At 40.4% G+C, this 15,216-nt stretch overlaps 1 long non-coding RNA gene across 1 annotated transcript; it reads right to left on the bottom strand.

The window, feature by feature from the left end:
• Positions 1-504: 504 nt before the first annotated feature.
• On the bottom strand, positions 505-3,743 carry LOC115948609. Its single transcript, XR_004082411.1, has 3 exons — positions 3,715-3,743; positions 3,473-3,534; positions 505-763 (listed from the first exon to the last, which is right to left on the bottom strand). It is a non-coding gene; the product is annotated as an uncharacterized LOC115948609 (long non-coding RNA).
• Between the last annotated feature and the right edge of the window lie 11,473 nt (positions 3,744-15,216).

Here is a 15,216-nt window from a genome sequence, read left to right as displayed (position 1 = left end):
ACATTTATTTCACCAAAGTGGAAGTGCTCTTAAAGAGATCACTAGACAATATGAACACTCTTCCTCAGTAAAGTACAAAACCTACAAAGCTACCTGGAACTTGTGAGCAAGAGGAATTCCATCTCCCAGCTTGGTGACTTATTGAACATCAAAGTTAGTGTCTATCCATGTGTGGCATAATGCTGAAGTCTTTCAGGAAAAACTAATGATGTGATTAAAGCATTTAATAGCACATCTGACGTGGAGAAGGGCTTTGTGAAAGTATCCTTAAAGTATTACCCTTAAAGATGTCTGTTGTGCCCAGAAATGGAAGCTCGAGAATTTTCTGAACACAACTTTTTATCCTCAAATGGACTTCTTGGTAATACTTTACATGAAGAAGCCATCTAAAGAATTAAATCTAATTACTGTATTTCAAACAACAAACTTTTAAAACAAGTTATCTCTATTGAGCTATATTTTGGCTGTAGATAGATATATCTGCAAAAAAGGACAGGTCCATTCCAAGTGTCCAATGAGTAGACAAATTGCTTAAATCCAGCCTTGCTAATGTAAGCAGTCATGTCCCAAACAGACTGGTGAGTAGCAGCAAAGTAAGGAAAGGCAAAGAATTCCTCAGGAATTTATTGCTCTGCAGGGATTCTGACACAACTCTCTTTTGTGCAGAGGCTCCTTTTTGAGCAGGATGAGGCTGCAGGTGCCAAATTCCAGTCTCAGTTCAGCAGATGCAGCTCTCTCTGACTTTTGCTCTTCCCCAGTTGGTCTGGTGATGACAAAATACCATGATCAACACTTCCTGAATCCCAAAGGAGTGGCAACAGATTAATTTCAGCAAATATAAATTCATAATTAATGCTCTCCAAATTCCCCAATTAATGCAGACCAGTGAACCATTACAGTGTTAAGTATCTTAACTTCCCATACTCACTTTGTCCTTTGATAATATGAGAGGAATTTATTTCAAACAAGGGATGTGATCAACTGATGCTGCAAAGAATATTGGGATTATCAGCAACAGCAGTTCTGAGGAAAGCAGTTCAATCAGTATTTAGTTTACCACTTGATTTCCTAATCATTTATTCCAACAGCAAAGACTGGACCACGCTGTACATATGCAGTTAATTCTCAGTGATGTGTTTTCCCTTTGAACCATTATCTTCTTGTTTAGCTGCTAGCAGGCAGCAGAGGAATAAACAGCACAGAGAAAAAAATATTATATCCCTAATAAAATAGAGAATCCTAAGATAGGCTTTGCCTTCAGCCAAAGGCTGGGCACCCTTAGTGTGTTCAGAAAAATTAACAGGGGAAAAAATATATTTATATCTGTGCAAATACTTGATTAAACTTCATGTCTGTTATTGCATTATCCACAATCCACACTAGAAATACCTTTACCTTAATTCTGAGTATATTGGGACTAAGTGGGTCTTCTGGCTGTAAATTAGTGTTAAAAGATAACATGCTAGAAACTTGCAGAGCAGAACAGTACAAAATATACTATTTTTGATATGCTGCATACCTGTGCTATGACAACGTATTCATCTGCTGAGACAAGGGAGCTGACTTTCAGAAAACAGCAATGAGCATCGCTGCCAGTTAAACCTGACCTTTGAAAGAAGGTACCTGGCCTTTCATCTTCAAGACCATACTTTGAAAGGCAATGAAAGGAAAAAATAAGGAAGGAGCGACACTAACATGACAGCTGTTGAAGAGGACATAAACAAACATTTTCCATTGACAGCAGAAATCTAGAGTTTAACATCTGAAAACTTATTAACAATGAGAAGTAAAAGGTCTGCCTGTGTGCTCTGCATCACTGGGATATCAGAAACAGCTTTTAGAAGAACTTAATTTGAAAGAGATGCATTTAACTATCAGATGGCACAACAATAGCATTCCGAATTCACTAGATTTGGGACATGAAATCACATGACTGTTTAAAAAAAAAAAATTGACTCATTTTTATAGTAAATCAAGGCAACCTCCAACACAGGGAGAAATGACACATCTGACTCCATCTTATCAGAAGGCTAATTATTTACTTTATCATACTATATTATTCTATACTATATTACACTACATCTAAACTGAATCTGCCAAGCACTCAACTGCCCAGAATCTTGTGACTGTCAGCTGACAGTCCTGACATACATGTGGATTCAATTGGTCAATGAATCAAAACACTCACAACCAGAATCCAATCAAACAAATTCCTTCAGGTAAATAATCTTCCTCAATGCATTCCACTTGTTCCAAAACACTCATTTACGGGAGAGTAAATGAGATAAGAATTGTTTTTCCTTTCTCTGAGGTTCAGAGAACATGAATCCTAGAAATATCCTTCGGAATTTGTGCCTTGCTTTTCTCTGTGATGAGAAATGCAGCCAAATATTTTGAATTAAATAATACAGAATAGTTAGGTTAAAACTCAGGTAATGGAGATAACAGTGTTTGAGAGCAAAGCCCTCTAGGAAAGAGCACTGACAGAATTTTTTCTAAAGTAGTACTCCAGAACTTTCACTACCTCCCTACAGGCTACACAACTTAAAGCACAACTGACTGATTGTGCTCAAATTGGCAGTTTTGTTCAAGAAAAAATACTATTTGATCTGCCTGTTGGAAAGAAGGCAATGGGATTGTGTTTGCAAAGTCTACAGGCAAATATCTACAGGCAAATGCCAAAACTTGGCAGAAAAAAGCTGGGAAAAATAAGACTCATCCCATGCAGATAAACACACAATCCCACAATGGTTTGGGCTAGGAGGAATTTTAAAGGCTATTTCATTTCATCCTCTGCCAAGGGTCGGAACACCTTCCACTGGGAAGCAGTCCCAGGCTGCTCCAGCCCCAGTGTCCAGCCTGGCCTTGGGCACTGCCAGGGATCCAGGGGCAGCCCCAGCTGCTCTGGGCACCCTGTGCCAGGGCCTGCCCACCCTGCCAGGGAACAATTCCCTCCCAATATTTCATCTAACCCTTCCCTCTGGAGTGGGAAAATGCTCCACTAGAACTCATCTTAAAGTCCCATTTAAGAAGATTGCCTCATTTCACTAAAGACATCAGAACAGAAGCAAAGATGAAAGAGATTAAAATCTCTTTTCCCTCTTGCTCCCCTCTCTCCACCTGGAAAGAAACCAAACATTCCTTTATGGATTTAACCCTTCTGTAACTGTATTTCTAAGATTTTGGTAACAAAGACCAAAGCTTTAAGTTGGCGTGACTCAATCAATTTCTCTAAGAGGTACTGAGCTGAACTGCTGCCAGATCAGTTGTTGTTGTTATACCCTGCTCTGCAGTTTTGTACTTCTAATCAGTATTTAACAACAACAGGAGAGCCCTGAATTTTCTCATTGGATGGTCTGGGCGGAACCATAAAAATAAAGCAATTCTGTGTTCTTGAAAGCAACAGGAATATACACTACAACACATAAAGGTTTCTGTTAGCAAATCAAAGCAGCTTCACAAATGGACTCACCCATTTCCAGCAGTACGTCTGCAGCTGCACAGTGATGCTCAGTGAAATCTTGTCCCTTATTCCTGGAGGAAATAACAAAGGCTTTGAGGACACCAGCACAGCCCATGTCTAGATCTGCTCACTTCAATTTGGCCAAGATATAAGAGGGAGCAAGTGGTACTGGACAGAAGGCAGCTGGGCTTGCAGACTGACAGATGTTTCATGGCGTGAGAGAAGCAGTTTGGCAGAGGAGCATAACTCACCCCACTGCGAAGTGCTCCATCGCTGACATTTTTAGAAGTGCTATCTACTTCCAGCAGCTCCAAGAAATCTCCTGGAAAATAACGAAACAAGCCTTACATTTGTTTAGTTCCTCAGCCATCTTCCCCCAAACTGTACACATAAGAATACTGAGGTAGAAAGTGCTTTTATATTGATTGGTTTTTCCTCTTTATATTTAACAGCTGGAGTGTTAAAACAGAATTCTGAGTAAATTAAAGCAGTAACAAAATTACACAGGGCAGCTGTTTCAGCTATTTCCACAGAGCAATGCTCTTTAGAAGAGCTAATGAATCTAATGGAATCTAACAGACATTGCCAAAGCAGCAATAAGTGATTTAAATTGTAGGGGAAAGTCTCATACAAACAGCCTCACCAAGCACTAAAGAAAGTAACATAAACCTCTTGGGGCTTCTATCTTTTAACAAAAAATCAAATAGATCTCTGTTTATTTATTACAGTGGTGCTTACAAGCTCTCTCCATTACAGGACCTGTCAGAATTTCTATTATCCTCATTACTGAAGTGTTTGTAACTTGCCTAATTACAAATGTGCTCGAGGCTGCAGCTTGCTTTCACTTACTGCCTGGTTAATCCCCATTTCCCATTTCATTTAAATTTTGAAATAACTTTTTTGTTTATTCTATGCAAAAGAATAAAGATGAGAGATTTGTTCAACTACTGGAATTCTTCGATTTTTCTGTAAATGCTGCCAGTAAAAGCTGACATGTGGGAAGTATTTCACTGTAAACCATTCTAATGGGGCAAATTTGGTTTCTTGGCTGAGGGAGGAGGTGCTGCCCCTCCTCAGCCAGCAATTTGGGCAGTAACCTGGGGTGTGCTTTTATAGGGGCTGAGAGTTTTTTTTATAGCACTCCTGGATTATTTTCATTCCTTCCAGGGGGTAATGGGATACAGGGAACCCTCTGTCAGGATGGATTTGAGAGGGACCAAACTTCTCAATGCCTTAGGAAAGCCCCTTTCCTAAGGAAGCAGAGCCAGCACAGCCATACCCCGGGCAGTAGTGATTACACAATAAAATAAACCCCATCAGGCTCTCAATGAGACTCTCAAGATCCTAAAAACGCTTCAAAGTTCTTCCCAACAACCTTCCATGTTCTGCCTTCCCTGGATGTGGAGCTCTGACTCCTCAGGGGCTTCAAAGGGCTGCCAAAGCCTTTTGAGTGAGTCTCCTGAGTGGAATTCTTGCAGAGGGATGAACGGTGCCCTCATCTTCCTCAAAGGAGGCCAGAGCCTTCTGGTGTGGAGCGTGCCAGTCAGGGACAGGAGTGGAAAATGAAACACTATCAAATAAAAAGTCAGATATAAAGTTTCTGTGTGAACTCCTCCCCATGGAGGACTGCAGATCTTCCTTGGGAACGGCTGGAGTTCCTGTTCTCCATTTCTGATGAGTGCACACAGCAGGATCCTCACCTTTGCACTGTGCCCTCTCAGGCCACGCTCTGCCACCCAGTTTGTTGCACTGGGTGTCTCAGGAGAGCAAATTCTTTGACAAAAGAGAGTGATTTGATCTTTTCACTCATCATCCTATCAGATAAATCACTCATTTCCCCATAGTTTAAGGTTTTTCCTTCTGATTCATATCCAATGTAAGAAACAACAATCTTTTTTCTGTTACTGAAGCATTATTGTGACAGTCTTTAAAGCAAGTTTTTTCCATATTTCCCATATATTTAATGATAACAAGTATATTATCAGTGACCAAATATAATTTTAGTTAGAGCAAATAATTTCAAATCTAAGAGATTAAATTTAAAGGTAGCCTCTCCTTTTTAGCTGCATGTTTTAGTCAGTTTTACCTCCTAGTATTTACATTTCTTGAGCAGAATTTATAGTATTTAATTTAGTCCGCTCAAGCACAAACTTACTGGATCTAAGCACAAAATATACTTTCATGCCTTGCATTTTTATTACCTTTTTCATCAGAAAGACTCGTTGCTGTATTTTTTACAAATTAGTTTCATTCATTTTTCAAAGGAAAGCTGCTAACAAATTAGTTTCATTCATTTTTTTTCCAAACGAAGCTGCTGCTTTGCTCAGATTCAGACACAAAACCGAGCAGTTCTGTGAGCTGACACCCACAGAGCCAAGAAACCTCTGCAATGGTTGAGATTACGCAGAGTATATCAAAAAAGGCAGAAGTGCTGTCCCATGGACTTTTGAATCATATTGGCAATTCTGACTATAATTAATAAATAATAGTCTCAGCATATGCTCCGAGTTGTGGCCCTGAGCAAACACACATAAAATATAAGCTTAGTTACCATGTAAATAAAGGGAAATTATGTACATGTCTTTAAGGGATTTTGTAAGCAAGGTTTGCAAGTTTGATTAATATCTAAACAGCTATACCCAACAACATGCTAATCAGATGTCAATTACTTACTAAAATAGTTGCATTTATAATGCTAATTGAAACTAAACTTGCTATAATGACTTATTAATCCTAGTTTTCAAACTCTTTAATTATCTTACTCATGGAAAGACCACACTTATGATTCTAGTGGTTCCATTAAATTAACATATTGAATAGGAATGCTGAGAGAACTTATTCAAGAACTGTGTGGTTCATAAAACCCATATACTACTTTTATCATAAAGCCAGTCTGATACAGTGTCTTAATTTCATTTCTCCTTAGAGGTAGGAAGTGACAACATACTCTGTGTTTAGAATATTAATCCATACTGAATTCACACAGAATTATGTTCAAATTTCAGTATTGCAGATAAACAAAGCCTGGCTGTTTCTGATATTAAGAAAACATCTCTTTTGAAATCATGCTCTTTTTAATCACTGAACTTTGGTCTGCTCTTGATAAAATTATAAATTCTGATTTGTTAAAAAACCAGTGATGGGAGGTCACTTGAATAGAAAAATGTTTTAGTCCATGCTAAGCAAAGTCCAGATTTAATGGTTAAAATAGATTGTTTTGACTTCTCTATTACAGCTTAAATTCTGAGAAGTCACTATTAATGTATAACTGTCATGCACGACAGGTACTCATGCTCATGATTCAGATAAATGGACATAATATTAAAAAAATAGAGACTTTTAATTATTTTAAGAGAGAATTTTAATACACTAATCACTTACCCTGAATAAAAGTTTCAAACCTCTTTTCCATAAATCCAAGTCAAAGAGAAATTTTAAGGATTCCACATATGAAATAACAGACCTTGAGTTGCTACCTGGCTGGATTTTAGTTTATTTTATTCCAAGTGTAACTTAATTTTGGTGAATTTTTGCAGTCATACAAACTGGGAGAGGGCATTCCAAAGGCTCCCTCATCAGTGGTGCACATAGCTTGGCCTCAGAAATCCTGGAAAACACCTGCTAAACAAACATGCTCTCTTCCATAGCAGAAAGCCGAAATTATCTCATTAAATCCCATCACAATGTTCCTGCCCATAAAATCATGACTAAGCTGAGCACAAACACAACACAACAACCTCAAGAGTGACATCTCCAGATTCTTGGCTGATCAGATCTGTGCATCTTCCTCCAAAAAATTTGCCTCTGTAGAATGTCAAGAATTTTTGCTTTAAGGTCTCATGAAAAACTAATGGATTTCCAGTGCTTGCAGGAGCTGCAGGAAAGATGGAGAGAGACAATTGCCAAGGGCTGGAGGGACAGGACACAGGGAATGGCTCCCAGTGCCAGAGGGCAGGGCTGGATGGGATCTTGGGAATGAGGAATTGTTCCCTGGCAGGGTGGGCAGGCCCTGGCACAGGGTGCCCAGAGCAGCTGGGGCTGCCCCTGGATCCCTGGCAGTGCCCAAGGCCAGGCTGGACACTGGGGCTGGAGCAGCCTGGGACAGTGGGAGGTGTCCCTGCCATGGCAGGGGTGGCACTGGGTGGGCTTTAAGGTCCCTTCAAACCCAACCCAAACCATTTCAAAATCCTATGATTTTATGATTCCCTATTAATTTCAAAGGGATTTAGATGTGGCTCCTAATCAAAAGGGCTCTAAAAATCTGTGCAGTGGACACCTTCCTACTTAGCAAGTACAGTTCCTTAGCAACTAATTAGTGAAGAAGAAATGAATGATAGAAAATGCTAGGGTTGGTTAAAAATTATATAAACCCTGGTAAGAAGAGAAATCTCCAGTGAAAGCTGTGTGTAATCCTGCCCCTGTGCCCAGCCCTGGAGGCGCCTCTGGCTGCTGTGTCCAGCTCTGGATCCTCAGCACAGCAGGGCCAGGAGCTCCTGGAGCAGGGCCAGCAGAGGAGGGGAAGGCTGGACTGGCCACTGCATGTCAGCTACAGCAAAATCATCGCTGGTTCAGCAATGAGCAAGGGGAACAAAGAATCAGCAGCCTCTAAGAGTTTACTGATTAATAGCAGGATATTTAATGAATGCACTAGATACTATCCTATCCATTAGAACATCTGTTTTCTTTAGTTTCTTTTTTTCCTCACTGAGCAACAACAGATGAGCGCAACTTTCATAAATCAGCTTCACTTGGATTTTGGTCACCAAAAGTCAAAGAATTGTAATTAGCTGTGATAGCTAATTGTGATAGCAATTTAAAACAATTGCTATCAACAATCAATATCAATATCAACAATTGCTATCATCCACAGATAATGCTCTTGAAGGAGCTGTATTTATCCCACCCCTGCCATGGCAGGGACACCTTCCACTGTGCCAGGCTGCTCCCAGCCCCAGTGTCCAGCCTGGCCTTGGGCACTGCCAGGGATCCAGGGGCAGCCCCAGCTGCTCTGGGCCAGGGCTTTACCACTCTTAGCTGTAAAAAATTTCTTTGTATCCCATCTAAATCTTCTCTCTTTCAGTTAAAAAGATTAAGAAGTTTACGGGATAAAAGAATTTGTTTTGCCTGTGAGATACTGCAAAGAGCTTCTTATTCTGAAGAGCAGATTATATTTTAAAAATTGAACCAGATTTAAATCAATAATCTCCTTATGCTACTTTATGACTTTAATATTCCTTCATATGTAAATCTAAATTCCTGTAAAAAATCATGGCTTATATCATCCTTCCTGTAAACGTTGATACTTTCACCTGCAGTGGTGTAGTCACAAGAAAGATCTATTCTCCTCACATTATGTCTAAAAATATATAAATGATGAATAAAGCACTGCATTAAATATTTCAAGAAATCTCAACGTAACTGTGGATACAAATACACTCAGAGCACTAAAATTCCAGGCAACTGCAGAGAAACCCTAAGTTTTACATTAATTTGCAATGTGCTGTCTCCTTACTAATGTGCTTTCCCCTTACTAATGTGCTTTCCTTCTTCTACTGTTAAAGCTCACAGAAAAATTTTGCTTTTTAATTCTGTTTTCTTTCTAAAGGATACAAAAAATTGCTGTCAAAACTCAGTCAGTGGTAGAATGATGCTCAACACACCATCTTAATAAAAAACCTGTGATTTCTCCTGACACAGGCTGGCACTGGAACCAGCTGTAGGTTCTATTTTAGGTTTTATACCCATGGCAAGACCAAAGGTTATCCAACCATGCTCATAAAGGAGATTTCTCATCCTGACTGTGCAGCTGAACATTTAATATCCTCTCCTAGGAGAAAGATCTCTTGAACACGTGAGCAGGCTGCGCCCTGCTGGGATGAAGGCAAAGATGGAGGGTTTGGGTTACAGGAGCATGGGTCAGACTGTCAGATCCACTGCAGCTCTGCAATAAATTAGGGGCCTAAACACTGAGATAATCGAGGTTACACATCTGGCTCACACAAGGGTTCCACTGCATGCCCATGGGCCTCCTGAGCTGCCCAGTGCTGCTGCAAATCAAACTTCAAAAAACATGTATGGAGTGGGAAAGAAAAAACCAAAATGTGACTGTAAAAGGATTCACCATCTTATGCCATGAAAACCAGAGAGTGACAGAAAGAGGGGGAAATCTTCAAAGAGCAGTGGGCAGAGCTGAGCAGTAAGTGTGGAATGCAAGGAGCAAAACCCAAAGCTGAGGAACCGTGGATTTGACCACACCAGCAGTGGCTAAAGGGGAAGGAGAGGTTTAATTCTTTCACTTGCACACTTTATTTACAACATATTGGAAACAGATGCTCAGACAAACTCCTGTTGTTGTTATTCTTATTAGCTTTATAGTTAAAAGTAGCATTTAGTTAAATGCATTAATTGGGATGGCAAAAATTGAAGTGAGATGGGAAATTGAATTTAGAACTTCAGCTTTCAAGACAAACTTGCCCCAAAGATTTGTTAAAAGAACAAAGTACAGCTGTACTTTATAAACCTGAATTCTTTCTATGATGGCTGCACTTCTATTAAATGTAGGCTAGATCCAGTTTTCCCCAGTGTTTAGCTTATTTATTGCAATTCTTTTTGCATTTGCCCTCATTTGTTATACTAAACATCAAGTGTATGCAGTGGGATTTTTAAATTGCTTCAGCCCAAGAGCAATCATTATATAAAGATGTCCTCAGGGTACTGAAATATCTACAGCACCTCCTTACATCTACAGGAGATGCAAACAGACAGTGTCTTATGTAAAACTGGATTTTATTTCTGTTCAAGAATGAAACAAATGTGGCCTCTGGGTATCAATATTAAACAGGGGCCACTGGCAGACAAGTAGAATCACAGAATCATGGAATCCCAGAATGGTTTGGGTTTGAAGGGACCATAAAGCCCATCCAGTGCCACCCCTGCCATGGCAGGGACACCTCCCACTGTCCCAGGCTGCTCCAGCCCCAGTGTCCAGCCTGGCCTTGGGCACTGCCAGGGATCCAGGGGCAGCCCCAGCTGCTCTGGGCACCCTGTGCCAGGGCCTGCCCACCCTGCCAGGGAACAATTCCTCATTCCCAAGATCCCATCCAGCCCTGCCCTCTGGCGCTGGGAGCCATTCCCTGGCTCCTGTCCCTCCAGCCCTTGGCAATTGTCTCTCTCCATCTTTCCTGCAGCTCCTTCAGGCCCTGCAAGGCCACCCTGAGCTCACCCAAAGCTTCGCCTGTGCAGGTGAACAATGCCAGCTGTGCCAGCCTTTCCTCCCAGCAGAGCTGCTCCATCCCTCTGCTCATCCTGGAGCCTCCTCTGGGCTCTCTGCAGCAGCTCCAGGTCCTGGCTGTGCTGGGCCCAGGGCTGGGGCAGCTCTGCAGTTGGGGTCTCACCTGAGCAGAGAAAACAAGACAATGTGAAGAGAAAAACAACTAAATTGTGGATATCTAAGCTTCCCATCAGAGTGTGCGTGACACCTGTATCAAGAAGAAGCATTTTTCTCTAGCCCAAATCAGATGGTCAAAAGTAGATTGAAAGAACAACAGTTTAATGGTGAAAACAGGACGTTTGTGCAGGTGCTGGATTTCCTCTCCAGCTCAGCTCCTCCAGGGTCTCCTCATGTTCATTCCTTGTCCCAGGGTGTGTTCCACCTGTTGGGATACTCCCAGCTCAGAGGAATGCATTTAGATTTTTTTTCCCCACAAATCCAAAAACATTTTACTGATAAAAAAAAACAAACAACCAAACCAAAACAACAAAAACACACAAAAAACCCCACAAACAAACACCAAAAAACAAAACCAGAGCATTCGTTATGAAATGAAGATTATATAACAAGCTAGACATTGGAAAGTTCTTTCTTTTATATTATTCCTTTCAATTTTTTAAATTTTACTTCAAAATTCACACGTGTCTATATTCATCTGACACAAAGCATGCAAAGGCTCTGGAGAATGCTCCTCTTCACCCTTTGCCAGCTACAGTTCTCAGCTGTGAATGCGGACAGAGACAGCGACTCACCCGACGTTCACATGGCAACAGAGAGAGCTTAATCCTTTGAGCCCCTCTTTATAAAGGGGATGTGTCTGGATAACCCCATTGGTCTGATCTTTTAACATTGCCCAGCTCCCCGACCAGTGAGATGTCTGCAGCTTAGACTGGAATGTAATTGGTTGAAGTTCCTGTCAGTCAACCCAGGGGCCAGTTGGGTTTCTTATTTGTAGCCGAATTAATTAGCCCAGTACAAGCCAGCTTGCAGTGTGATATACTGTGATATGTCCTCCATTTTTTCTTTATTAAAAACTGCAACCTGCTCTCTGTCACCCATCTGCAAGGGCCCTTTGCAAACCAGGTGACAGAAGACAGCGTGGGTCTAATTTGCTTGAGGCCATGTATCCCTGGAGCTGCAGCATTCACGTCTAGGAGCTGTTAGGCGAGAACTACTAATAGCCTTTCAGGCTAACATGTCACAGGCTATTTTCTTAGAAGTTACAAGTTACAACTTATCTCTAAAAGCAAGAAACTATATAACTCTAAAACAATTTAACCCTTAGAACTGTTAGAGAAAAACGAAATTACTAGAAAAACAATCTGTAAACAGAAAAAACAGTTTGTAAACAGGAAAAAATAATTTGTAAACAAATGAAGTAACTGTCACTTCAAGAGTCCCAGGTTTCCATGAGGTAGGTCATCAATTGTTCTGGTTCCAGGGCTCTGTGGTGGCTGGTGAGGGGTCACCAGGAGGATGCTGCCTGTGGTCCTGAGCAGGACGTGGTGCAGGCTGGACACGTCTGCCAGGCGTCCAACGTGTCTCAGTGTCCATTTAAAGGCATTCATGTCTCTGCTCTCAGGTAATAAGATCTCAAGGACCCCCCATCTATTGGTGAGGAGGTCTCTCACCATTGCCTTGGGTTTGGGCAGCTGAACATCACCAGATGATTGTACTGTTATATGATTGATTGAAAGGCATGAGAAAAACATGAGAACATTATATCACCCAAGACTTAAAGGGGGATGTACATTCACCCCAATTTTTTCCCCTTTTCTTTGTTTTAATAAAAAATAGGAACAAAACATGGACTTTTGAACAACATTAACAAGGCAAAACTTACAATTGTGCATATGTTTTAATATTACCTGGGGTCTACAATTGCTGAGGTGTTTCTTTTTCATAACAAGAATTTGAAAAAGCCTCTTCCGGACAAGGTTTCCTCTTTATCTCAAAGGAAAAGGGTTAGCTTTTGCAAAGTTTGCACAGAATTATCTGGGTCTAATAGTATATTTTTCCCTCTACCAACCAGGTTCAGGGCTTGATCAGAGCCAAGAACTTGGTTGGGAAAGGTTTTCCCTACCTGTTAGTCAACCCAGGGGCCAGTTGGGTCTCTTATCTATAACTGAATTAATTGCCCAGTGCAAACCAGCTTGTACTGTGATATACTGTGACACTCAGCAATGTGTAAATGAGATGCAAAGAATAAAACCTGTTTGTGAAACAGAAAAAAAAGTGCACAATTTTGTAGATTATAATATTTTATAGATTATAATATTTTATCTCTTCAGCATTCCAAGAAATCCCACAGAAGAATCTGATTTAAAGGGTTCTCAAGGGAGTTTTCAGAAGATTTTAAAATCAGTACTATCACTAAAAATATATATCCACATATAATTTTGTATTCATAATAGGACATATATGTTCAAGGTGTACACAAAAGTGAAGCACAAAGCAACAAAGATTGTCAGTCTATCATCTCCACTGATATTAAAATTCACAATGATAAGAACTAAACAAACAGAAGGCTTGTCTTCATGTGATGGAAAGTTCAAACTGAGAAAATTCTGTTAAAAAAATCTGAAAAAATATCTGAAAATCTGTTAAAAAAATATACCAGAACACTTTTTTCTAAGGTTTATTGGAAGAGATAAAGCAGCTCTGAATTGTGTTCACATACACAGAACCTCACAGGGCCAATTCTGTGCCTGGCAACAGTCTTTGGAAAACTTTAGAGAAGAGCTTGGAACCAGGGTCTGGGAGCAGGTCTGGAGAACGCAACCTTGATCCTCATGTATTCATATGTGGGAGAAGGAGAGATCAGCCCAAAATCAAGTAGATATTTAAACCACCTCAGAACACATATTTTTGATATTCTTTGTAGGCTTTGGCTGGCTCCCAAGGTAAATAAATGATAGAAGATGTGGAAAGGCAGAATGTGTCTAGAAGGGATTGAAGGACCAAGGAGAGGAGATGCAAGAACACAAACTCACCCAAAAACATTATCTAAACCCTGCAGTGTTCAGGCCATGTCAGGAAAATGGGAACCCTTAAGGGATGAACAATGTGAGACAGCAGTATGTCCAGGAATACATTGTTCTGTTTTCAGATTGCTAAAATCAACTTATTTTTTGGGCAGAGTATTCACATTGTGACTAATCTGTATTATAACTGTTGGTTTATGTATTTTTGTATGGAGAGTGATGGAGAAAAAGAATATAAATTACAATAATATTGACAATTATGTGATAAGTTTCCTAATGAGTTTTGTTGTCTGTGTTTCATGGCACAACCTTCAAACACTAAGTTATGCAAAGATTCCAAGCCCAGAGCTCATCTATCATTAATAATTTTGTGGAACTGGCAATTACTATTATATGCACAGTGCCATTTTACTTTATAAAAATGTCCTCTTAAAATTAGGTTGCCTGAAGTTCCTGATGTGCAAATTAAGCATCTAATTTATCTTGTCTGGTCTTCCTGGCTGGCTTGATCAGTACTATTAGGTAGGCAGAGAAGGAGTGTTAAGTGTAAAACAGCAATCTCTCCAAAAATCTATGAAAAGCAAAAATTACAGCAAAGCAGAAGGTCAGAGGTCACCAGCCTCGGTGAGGTGAGAAGAATGGGAATATTCCCAGCCTGAAACCGTCTTAATTTATGCAATTTCTGGGAAGCTTTTGTATCTCCTGATCAGGGATTTTCCTGTAAGATATATCATCCAATATCCTGTTCCACCACAAGGTTACTGGACCTGCTGTTATTTGCACCAGTGATGTGCTCAATGAAGAGAACTGCCGGAACTTTCCAAACCTTTGCTCTCACATGGGGCTACCAGACCCTGAAAGGGAAATTAAAGAAAGTTAGCTTCCCTGGCTGACAGCTCCATCATCAAGATATGTGGCTCCTAACTAGACACAAAAATTAGACTGAGCACACAGCAAGAGGGGAAGGCAGCAGAGACATGACAGATGGCTAAAAATTATTTTCCTCCTTAATTCTGTGGCCAGCTTGTTTCTCCAAACTCTTCTTTAAGGAGGGAATATCTTTGAAAGCAGACAAACCTCCCTGGGGTTATATTTTGCAGAATAGAACCTACCAAACCCCCTTGCTAGAGTAACTGCTTCCACGGGGAAAAGTCTGTTTGGAATTAAACTAAACAGCCATCACCTCAAGTTAAAAAGATTTTGCTGTCCTTGGAGGTTTCGTATCAAATCTAAACAAAAAGTAAACCACAGTATTGGGTGTTGCTCCCAGCAATTCCACTGCAATCACTTTTCACAAACCCCTTGTGAGCACAATTCCAACAGGTGCAATTGCAGGAGATAACTACTTGCTTAGCTATTCAAACCTGGTAAAACTATCAGCTCTAATAATTCCTCAAGAACACTTAATATAGTGGACATTTCATTATTGCTTTCAACATTCCCGATATTTAATGACCATAAATATATGGAAATGCTTTACATTCAGCTCCTCACCCTGT

This window comes from Geospiza fortis, unplaced genomic scaffold (genome assembly GCF_000277835.1).
Source record: "Geospiza fortis unplaced genomic scaffold, GeoFor_1.0 scaffold18, whole genome shotgun sequence".
NCBI classification, from domain to species: Eukaryota; Metazoa; Chordata; class Aves; order Passeriformes; family Thraupidae; genus Geospiza; species Geospiza fortis.
This window is presented reverse-complemented; position numbering and strand designations above follow the sequence as displayed.